Genomic DNA, 9,545 nt, shown 5'->3' with positions numbered 1-9,545 from the left:
AATCTTTGACTAAATCACTTGACTGAAGCTTATGTCAATCGGTTTAGCACTTAGTTGAAAAATCTGAGATCAGAAATGAATATCTCAGATTGGAAGATTCATCAAAATCTTTACCGGAGAAAGCTAAAAGAGATCATGAGTTTGATTTTTGTTCTTTTAAATAATAAATTTTGTTATTTAATTTAAATACTTAATATTCGCAAATGCTAGATTTGGAATACTTGAAGTGTGTGTGCTAATTTTGAAAAAAAAAACCTAATATAGTGGTATCCTAGGATATTTCTCATCTTAAATTAATACAAAGAGAAAACAAATAGGTCGAGTTATTTCATACACAATCATCGAAAAGAGTTTTATAACATTCAATCAACAATGCAATTACTTTAAGCAAATTTTGGTATTACCAAATAGTTACTTCCTATCCAAAAAAAAAAAGGAAAAAGAACATAAATCATAATTTGGTAATGACATGAAGATGTAACAACCACTTTCATATGATGCAAGGTAGTCAATTGTAACTTAATACATCTCATTATCATGGTCTAACTTAATTCTCTTGACCAATTCTTGCATACATATCACATTACTAAATTGATTTAAAGTTTCAAATGACTCTCGACCACGCTTCAAGAATTTTCCTTGATCTTCAATGACGGTGGTGAGAAGATCACTTGTCTAGATTACCTTTTTTTTGCTAGAATCTATGGATTTACCTTTCCCATGTGATGTTGATTTCCTAATCGGTTCAACTGGTGCCACTTCTTCATCATATTCCACTACTTGTTGAACAGGATTTGATGGCTAACAAGGCAATAAATTGGTCCAGCACAAGGTTGTCATTCCATGGCTCGGACATATAAACAATCAAGTAAAGGATATTTTGATGATGATTAAGCAAATTGGATGTTTCTCGGACACTTAAACAAAATCATCATATACATAAAAGTAAGGTTTTGGTCTCTCCTTATTGGTTGATTTTCATTTAATGTTTCCTATTTTTTTTTTCCTTATTGGTTGATTTTAATTTAATGTTTCCTATTTTTTTTTTTTTTGCTTTTTAATTGTTTAATTGTTTTAACACAATATTTAACTCACACATTAAAACTCATTTAAATCAATTAAACAATATTTAAGATCCAATTAACACAATACATTTAATTCACACATTAAAATAAAATTATAACTGAAAATAAAATGAATTATGCATTAATCATATTCCACCACTTAATTTTATTCAAACACAATAAATTATTATTATAACTCCATAATTCTAAATGTAACTTCCATCAATTTTATCATATAAATAAGTATTCTTTCATTCTCTCATATTCTCATATTGGCATTCTTTTACTTTTTCATTTTCACATTCTCTCATTCTCTTCTACTTCTCTCATTCTCTTTCACAATACCTCAAATCATTTTTTTTTTTGATTTCTTATTTTTGTTGTATAGGTTACAAGAAAATAAATGAAATATTATTGTAAATTTTTAATGCTAAATTTTAATTTTAGAGACTATATGATATATATTTTACATTGTTCTATTTTTAAAGATTCACCTCTATTATCTAATTTGGATTATCATTTTATAAGTAATAATTCTCTCCTCCTCTCCCACCAATATCAAATGTTGTTATATCTCATATATGTTGTAAGAGTTTGATTCTATATTTTAATTTAAAAAGTATTATATATATTTAACATTGTTTTCAATTTTTATTTTATTTATATAAAAATAAAATATTTCTTTTATATTTCTTGCCTTTCTAATCTATTCATATTTATTATCTAAATTTCTATAGTTAAATTTAAATTCACATATGTTGGTTTTAACAAAAAAAATCAAGTTTATTTGAGAATTAGATGTTTCTATTCCTTTAAAACATCAATGTGTAATATATTATACTTTTGAATCAAATTATGGATCCACCAACGCTCACTTTTAAATTAAATGGGTTTTAATTTTAGGAGTTGGAAAAGTATAAAAGTTTGTTTTTAACTCCCATAATAATAGCATAGTAGTGTTCTCAATGAATTTAATTTAATATAACAGAACGTGTTAAAAATTGTATTAGTATGCACTTCATTGCACTTCTGTAACTTTCAAATAGTTACTTTTGATACATCAATTTTTGTATTATCTATTAAAATAAAGACACATATTTCATTATAACCCTCATGGCCTCATATTTCAAATCTCCTATAATTTTATAAATTCTACAATATCATTACTTTTCCTTGATTTAACCAATGATATCTTAACTCCATAAAAGTTTCGGTTTATTTGAATATGATATACATTGAATATATGATATATAGTTTAATTACTTTTTTTTATATGAAACATTATAATTTCATATAAATCAAAGTCTAGACACAATTAAAGACTTTAAGATAATAACCTAATAAAGTAGTTGCAGTTTTTTTATTTTATTTTTATGGAAAATGTATTAGTCTAATAGTCTATGGTTAGACTCACTTAGTTATATATGTATGAGACACTGCAAACCTACTGTTTATTATTTTGATTTTTTCTTAATTAAAATATTTTAAATGTCTTTAAGCTATCACCATAAATAAATAAATAATATGTATAACTAACACCACAAAATAAATTTCATGAGAATATATATCATAATGATTTTCAAATATGACTACAACTACAAATATATATGGCATATGACATATAAGATACAATATGACTTAATTGTACTAAATATATTATTAAAAAAAAAATTTGATTTTTTTACTTTATTTAAATTCATACTACGTAGTCTTTAAATTTTGATGTACACCAAAAAAACAAAATAATAATAATATGTTAATTTATATTATTTTTCCAAAATAGAATAGCGATTATGTAAAAACTCATACGTAGCGTGAGATAACACCTAGTAAATATAATGATTAACAAAATATATTAGTATTAACGATTAAGTAACAAACAAAAGAAAAAAGAGACTAACAAAAAATTTAAGATCATTTTATAAAAAAATTTAAAATAACTTATTTTTATTGTAGTTCATTCCAGCAATTTGCTGACATGTCGAGTTCTCCAAATTCAATAAAATCTATTTCTATAACCTTTTGTATGATTCGTTTGTAAATATTATATTGTCTTTTGAAATGGTCCAACCGATATTTATATTTAATCCATGTAAAATCCAAGTCAAAGTGTTTCAAAAATTCGATTCGAACACTTTTGTCTAACAATTTGTCCAGATATATACCCTTCCAATAAAACTTTTGTTGAATAATAATTAAGACATATTTATTAAAATATAAATAAAATACGAAATAAAAATTATTTATTAACAGTTGTGATATGTAGAAAAAAATCACCCTAAATAAAGATTGTGTAGAAAACGGTCAATTTCCTCATAAACTATGTTACTTTATCGCATGCATACACAAAACTTTCATTTGTGCTTATTCTCCCATTAATTACGATAAAATTTGAATATCCTGCATAAACTATGCAAATTCGGTTAGAAACTACAAATCGTGAGATGGTGTTAGTGTGCCGTTAACAAATGATGACTAGGATGCCACGTAGAATTATTGAACGATGTTGTTTTGTTTTTTGAAAGGGAAAAAAAATAAAAATATGAGGTTAAATACTACAAAATCAACACTTGAACACATGACCTCCGATACTTCCGAGCGAATCAAAACCAGCTGGACCACTGTGATATTCGTTTCTCATTCTACCGGATATATAGATATATATACAGAACAGACGCACAAATTAAGAAAAGTAACTAAGAAAACGAAACCCTTTTCTCTGTTTTTGCTTCCTCTTTTCCGATAACATGTGATTGATCGTGGCTTCTTAATCATTCTTTATGAATTTCAAAATTGGGATTTCTTCGGTGGATTAGATCGAATTTGCTTTAAATAATGTTTCCAGATCGATCTTTAATAGCTCAACTTGATTTTGTTAAAGGGAAAGGGAAAGGGAAATCAACATAAAGTTGAGATTGAAATTGAATTGGAGACACAGGTAAAATCAATCTCTGCAGTTAGGGATGGAGACGCAGCAGAATGAATGAGTGAAGGAGAAGAAGAAAAAAATTAGGGTTTATATTTCTTAGTTTATCAAAAGGTTTATATACATATCTCCGTTTGTATCTACAATAAATAACACAGTAGCTAAGTTGGTGTAAGACACTATCTCATCATAGAAGAGTTTTAGGATTCAATTCCTGGTTTTGCTATTTTTAAATAAAATGTGTTTTTTTAAATATGTAAAATTGAAAACAACGTCGTTTTGTAGCTAGTCAGCATCCTAGTCATCATATGTTAACGGCACAGTAATGCCGTCTCACGATTTGTGGTTTTTAACCGAATTTTTATAGTTTATGTAGGATATTCAAATTTTGTCGTAGTTAATGGGGGAATAAGCACAGATGAAAGTTTCATTTATACTTGCGATAAAGTAACATAGTTTATAGGGGAATTGACCGTTTTCCCAAACTGAAACTTCAACTAAATTTGTCATGTTTTCACTACATGAAAAGCAAAACTACAAATGATCATCTTTTTTTTTTTTTTTTTTGGCTCAACATCATCTTTTCATTTACCAAAACAAAGTTACAACCAAAACAAAGTTACAACATCAACATCCCAATTCTAAAAAAAAACTAGAGAGAGTCGCTGCGAGAGAGAGAGAGAAAGCCGCCGTCAGTTTTTTGATCCGCCTCTTTGGTTGCCCTTCCGGCGCTGGAAAGGGCTTTGCCCTTCTTAGTTTTTCTTCCTCTTTGTAGATCCATTTCCGTCTTCCCGCTCCTTGTTATATTCTCGCCGTCGTTTGGGTGGTTCCAGTGATTCCTCGGCGCGTGAAGCGAAGATCCGTCGGGTGGAGGTTGTTGGTGAAGGCCCTGGTGCAGATGTTGGAGGACAGCGTCGATTTTGGGCCAGATCTGGTGATTTTGGGGTGGCGACTTCGTTTGCCGTTTTGTCATTGGCGGTTTGTGGGCATCGGAAAGCAGTGAGGGTGAAGCTTTGCTTCGACAAGCTTCAGTGGTCGGGTCTGGGTTAGTCTGTGCTCCAGTCCAGCCACGGCGGTGTCCGACAGCAAGGAGTGGTTTGTTTTTGTTTTTCAGTCTGACCAAGGTGATGTATGTCTCGTAACTTGACGGGAGTGATGATGCCTCTTTGAACTTGCACTGTGAGGTGATGGTAATGCTAATTTGTGCTCCAATTTCTAATATTTAGATGATTAGCATTCTGGTTTGTATAGTTAGTTTGGAGAACAATCTATTTCGTCGGTTATTAAAGCTTCATGACTCTTGGTCTGGTCAGTCGGATGTATTGTCCGTTTTAGGTTTAAGACCGGAACAGTGAAAGCTGGAGAAACCAAACTTTTCTGATAATGCGCCTTCTGGGTGTTGAAGTTATTGAGACAAGTTCTTCACGCCGATCATGAGGATCTCATAACTGGGATTTAATTTGCTTTCAGTATTGGTTTAGGTCTTCTCTGTGTTAGTATCTGTTTTCATGTCATTGGGTCAGTTTAGGTGGTTTAAGAGATGATTTCACTCCGAGTTGTGGTGTGTTATCTATCTCGTTGTTGTTAAAAAATGCAATGCTCATCGATTAGGTAGTGTTGGTTCCATCTGGTGTTCCAGGGTTGTACTTGATCAACTATTGCATTTGTTTTGTGGTCCAAGTCTATTGGGGCGAATGTAATGTGTCTTTGATTTGGTTGTATCATTTGGTTAATGGAAAGTTGATGTTGAGCCAAAAAAAAAAAGTTACAACCAAATCAAAGGTACATTGCATTCACCTTTATAGACTTGGACCAAAACAAATGCAATGGTTGATCAAGTACAACCCTGGAACACTAGGCGGATCCAACGCTACCCAATCGAGAACCATTGCATTTTTTTAACCACAATGAGATAGATAACACTCCCACGACTCAGAGTGAAATCATCTCTTAAACCACCTAAATTGACCCAATGACACGAAAACAAATACTAACACAGAGGAGGCCTAAGCTACTACTGAAAACAGCTCAAAAACCAGCTATGAGATCGTCATGATCGACGTGTAGAACTTGTCTCAATTGCTTCAACACCCAGAGGCGCAATATCAGAGAAGCTTGGTCTCTCAGGCTTTCCCTGCTCCGGTCTTAAACCTAAAACGGACACTACATCCGACTGACCCGACCAAGAGTAATGAAGCTATAATAACCGGCAAAATAGATTGTTCTCCGAACTAACTATACATAACCATAATGCTAATCATAAAAATTAGAAATTGAAGCACATATTAGCATATCATCACCTCACAATGCAAGTTCAAAGTGACAACATCACTTCCGTTCAGTTACGAGGCATTCACCACCTTGGCCAGACTGAAAAAAAAAAACAAAAACGCCACCACCCCTTGCTGCAGGACACCGCCATGGCTGATATGAGAGGTAAGGTTTGAAGAAGAACCGAAACCCCACCACTGAAGCTCGTCGAAGAAAGCTTCAGCCCTCACTGCTCTCCGAAGCCCACAAACCACCGTTCTCGCCACAAACCGCCAGTGACAACACCAAAAACGGAATCGCCACAGATCCACCAGACATGGCCAAGAATCGACGCTTCTCCAACATCTGCATCAGAGCCTTCACCGGCGACCTCCACCCAACGGATCTTCGCTTCACACACCGAGGAATCGCCGGATCCACCACCTTCGAGATGCACCCAACCGACGGCGACAACAGAGCAAGAAGTGGAAGACTGAAAAGGAATTACAAAGAGAAGAAAACTACTCGGGAAGGAGCCCTCTCCAGTGCCGGAAGGGCAACCGGAGAGGCGGATCAAAGTTGACGGCGACTCTCTCTCTCGCGGTGATTTTAGGGATTTTGCTCTCTCTCGCGGCGATTCAAGATGCACCCAAATGATCATCTTTATATGATCCATTTTTGATTGAGAAAATAACTCACAACAATCAACAATCCATTTATGATGCATATTTACGTTATGAATTTATATCCACGAAAAGAAAGAAAGAAAGAAAGAAAGAGAGCGTAGCGTGTAGGCGAGGCCCAAGCACATGGGAAAGGAAAGAAGAAACGCATAAAACTCACGCCGACGGATGAGTCAACACGCGAGTCAACTCGAGCCTCTCTTTATTTAAGAAATAGTTTTTTTTTTTTTTTTTTTTTGTGCACTATTTAAGAAATAGTTAATTTCTAAAATTAAGAGAGTAAATCACTCTCCTCTCCTCCATTCTCGCTCTAAATGTAAAAATCTTTTTCTTCTTTTTCAACATTTCAAGTCCACAAAACAAATCTCCATTTCTGTCGGTGGTTTTTTTTTTTCCTCATTCTCTCCAACAAGGTACGCTCTCTCCTGGAATTCCATGCCTCAATCTCTCCGTCTCTAACTACTTGATTCGCATTTTTGATATGATCTTGCTTCATCACGATTCTCCAATTTTTCTCATAATTTTGCTTTGCGTAAATAAGAATGATAGAGAGATCTCTAACTTTCTCAATTTCCTGGAATTAATGGCTTGGAAGATGCTTCAATTTTTGTTTCTTACTACTCGATTTCACTTATCTGCTGCATTTTTATACGATTTTTCTCAATTTTCCTGGGAAAATTCGTGGTTGCTACAATTTTTGTACGATTATACTTGAATCCATGGTTGCTGCTTCATTCTTATTATAATATATAAAAAAAAAGCTTAGTAGTAATGTGAATGATAGAGATCTTTAATTTTTTTTTTCAACGAGACAGATCCGAGTGTACAACGATGACAATTACCAACGGCGATGTCAAATCTGAGACCTGCAACAATGGCTTCTCTGTGAAAAAACCTTTCAGGATCTTTGTTGGTTACGATCCACGCGAAGATCTTGCTTACCAAGTCTGTCGTCATTCAATCACCAAGAGATCTTCAATCCCTGTAGAGATCATTCCGATTGTTCAATCAGATCTTCGAACGAAAGGTTTGTATTGGAGGGAAAGAGGTCAGTTGGAGAGCACTGAGTTCTCTTTCTCTCGTTTCTTGACTCCTCATTTGTCCGGTTACGATGGTTGGGCTATGTTCGTCGATTGCGATTTCCTCTACCTTGCTGATATCAAGCAAATTACTGATTTGATCGATGATAAATACGCCATCATGTGTGTTCAACATGATTACACTCCTAAAGAGACTACTAAGATGGATGGTGCGGTTCAGACCGTGTACCCGAGGAAGAACTGGTCTTCTATGGTGCTTTACAACTGTGGTCATCCTAAGAACAAGACCTTGAACCCTGAGACTGTCAACACTCAGACTGGTGCTTTCCTCCATAGGTTCCAGTGGCTTGAGGATGAAGATATTGGCTCTATCCCGTTTGTGTGGAACTTCCTTGAGGGTCACAATAGGGTTGTTGAGAAAGATCCAACCACGCAGCCTAAGGCGGTGCATTATACTCGAGGAGGTCCTTGGTTTGATTCTTGGAAGGATTGCGAGTTTGCGGATCTCTGGCTCAATGAGATGGAAGAGTACAGCAAAGAGAACAAGAAAGAAGCTGACAAGGCGAATTAGAAAGAAGAAGAGGTATGTTGTTACTTACCACCAACACGAGTAGTGCACTTCCTTAAAGATTTCGTTACATGTTTTATATATAAGCTTGGCTCTGTAGAGCCACGGATCATTAGTCTTGTGGAGGGCTGTGGTGTTTTATTTCATTGAATTCGTTAAATCATTCGCAACACTAATACCAGTATTAAGATCATATGGCCCTCTATTCGTTTGTTTCTTGTGGTTGTACCTTTAATTAAAGGTAGTTTATTTGTAAAATTGCTCTCAAATTAAGCAACTTGTTTGATATGTGACTAAGTGACTTTATGAAGCAGTTCTTTTCACTTTATTTGTAATGAGCAATCGTACAACATATATAAAACATTGATGGATGAGGTAAACATTGATCAACGGCTGTGAAATAAGGTAGACTCAACTTTGTCAAATGAGTTATGAAACTGTATGAGGGTATCATATAATTGTGATTGGGGGTTTCATAATGCGACCTGTGCATGTACGTGCCAATGAACAAACTAACCAAACCAAAGACTCATCTGCTAGTCATGAGCATAAATCCTCACTCCCCATCTGATCATGTATTTGCCACGTTATAATTTATGACATGTTAAAGCATATATCTAGCAAAGTACATCCGGTTAAGGTTACACTTCTTAGTATGACTATTTGTCCTCGGTTATTTGTCCTCGGTCCCCTCTGACTTGATAGAGGATTACGTTCTCGTTTACCACTAGCTGGGGTTCAAGTCTTCCTCTCATAGAGTCATAGGGAAAGAACTTCCAAGGTCCCTTTGTGGGATAGCTATATATTCCAAACGCATTCACAAGAATAATACTCTGCTAGCAAATTTTCCATCAAGCGAATACGTGGGAACCGAGTGACACTAGGGAGAGCACATGAAGAAAAGGTTTTCAGTTCAAACCTAACACTTTCTACCAAATTTAATCCCAAAAAAGCCTCACACACACAAGAATAAACATGACTTGAAAGAAGGGTAGGTTAGGGGTAGGGGAAACT

General features: G+C 34.3%; 1 pseudogene across 1 annotated transcript; it reads left to right on the top strand.

Moving 5' to 3' along the window:
- The first annotated feature begins 6,986 nt into the window (after nucleotides 1-6,986).
- LOC147944468 (protein CDI pseudogene) lies at nucleotides 6,987-8,859 on the top strand (annotated as a pseudogene). The gene is made up of 2 exons (XR_015557570.1): nucleotides 6,987-7,336; nucleotides 7,739-8,859. The product of XR_015557570.1 is annotated as a protein CDI pseudogene (transcript).
- The last annotated feature ends 686 nt before the right edge of the window (nucleotides 8,860-9,545 follow it).

The sequence above is a fragment of the Camelina sativa genome, chromosome 5 (genome assembly GCF_030686135.1).
Source record: "Camelina sativa cultivar CO46 ecotype springtype chromosome 5, ASM3068613v1".
NCBI lineage: Eukaryota > Viridiplantae > Streptophyta > Magnoliopsida > Brassicales > Brassicaceae > Camelina > Camelina sativa.
Note: the sequence above shows the minus strand (reverse complement) of the source record. Positions and strands in the feature narration are given on the sequence as shown.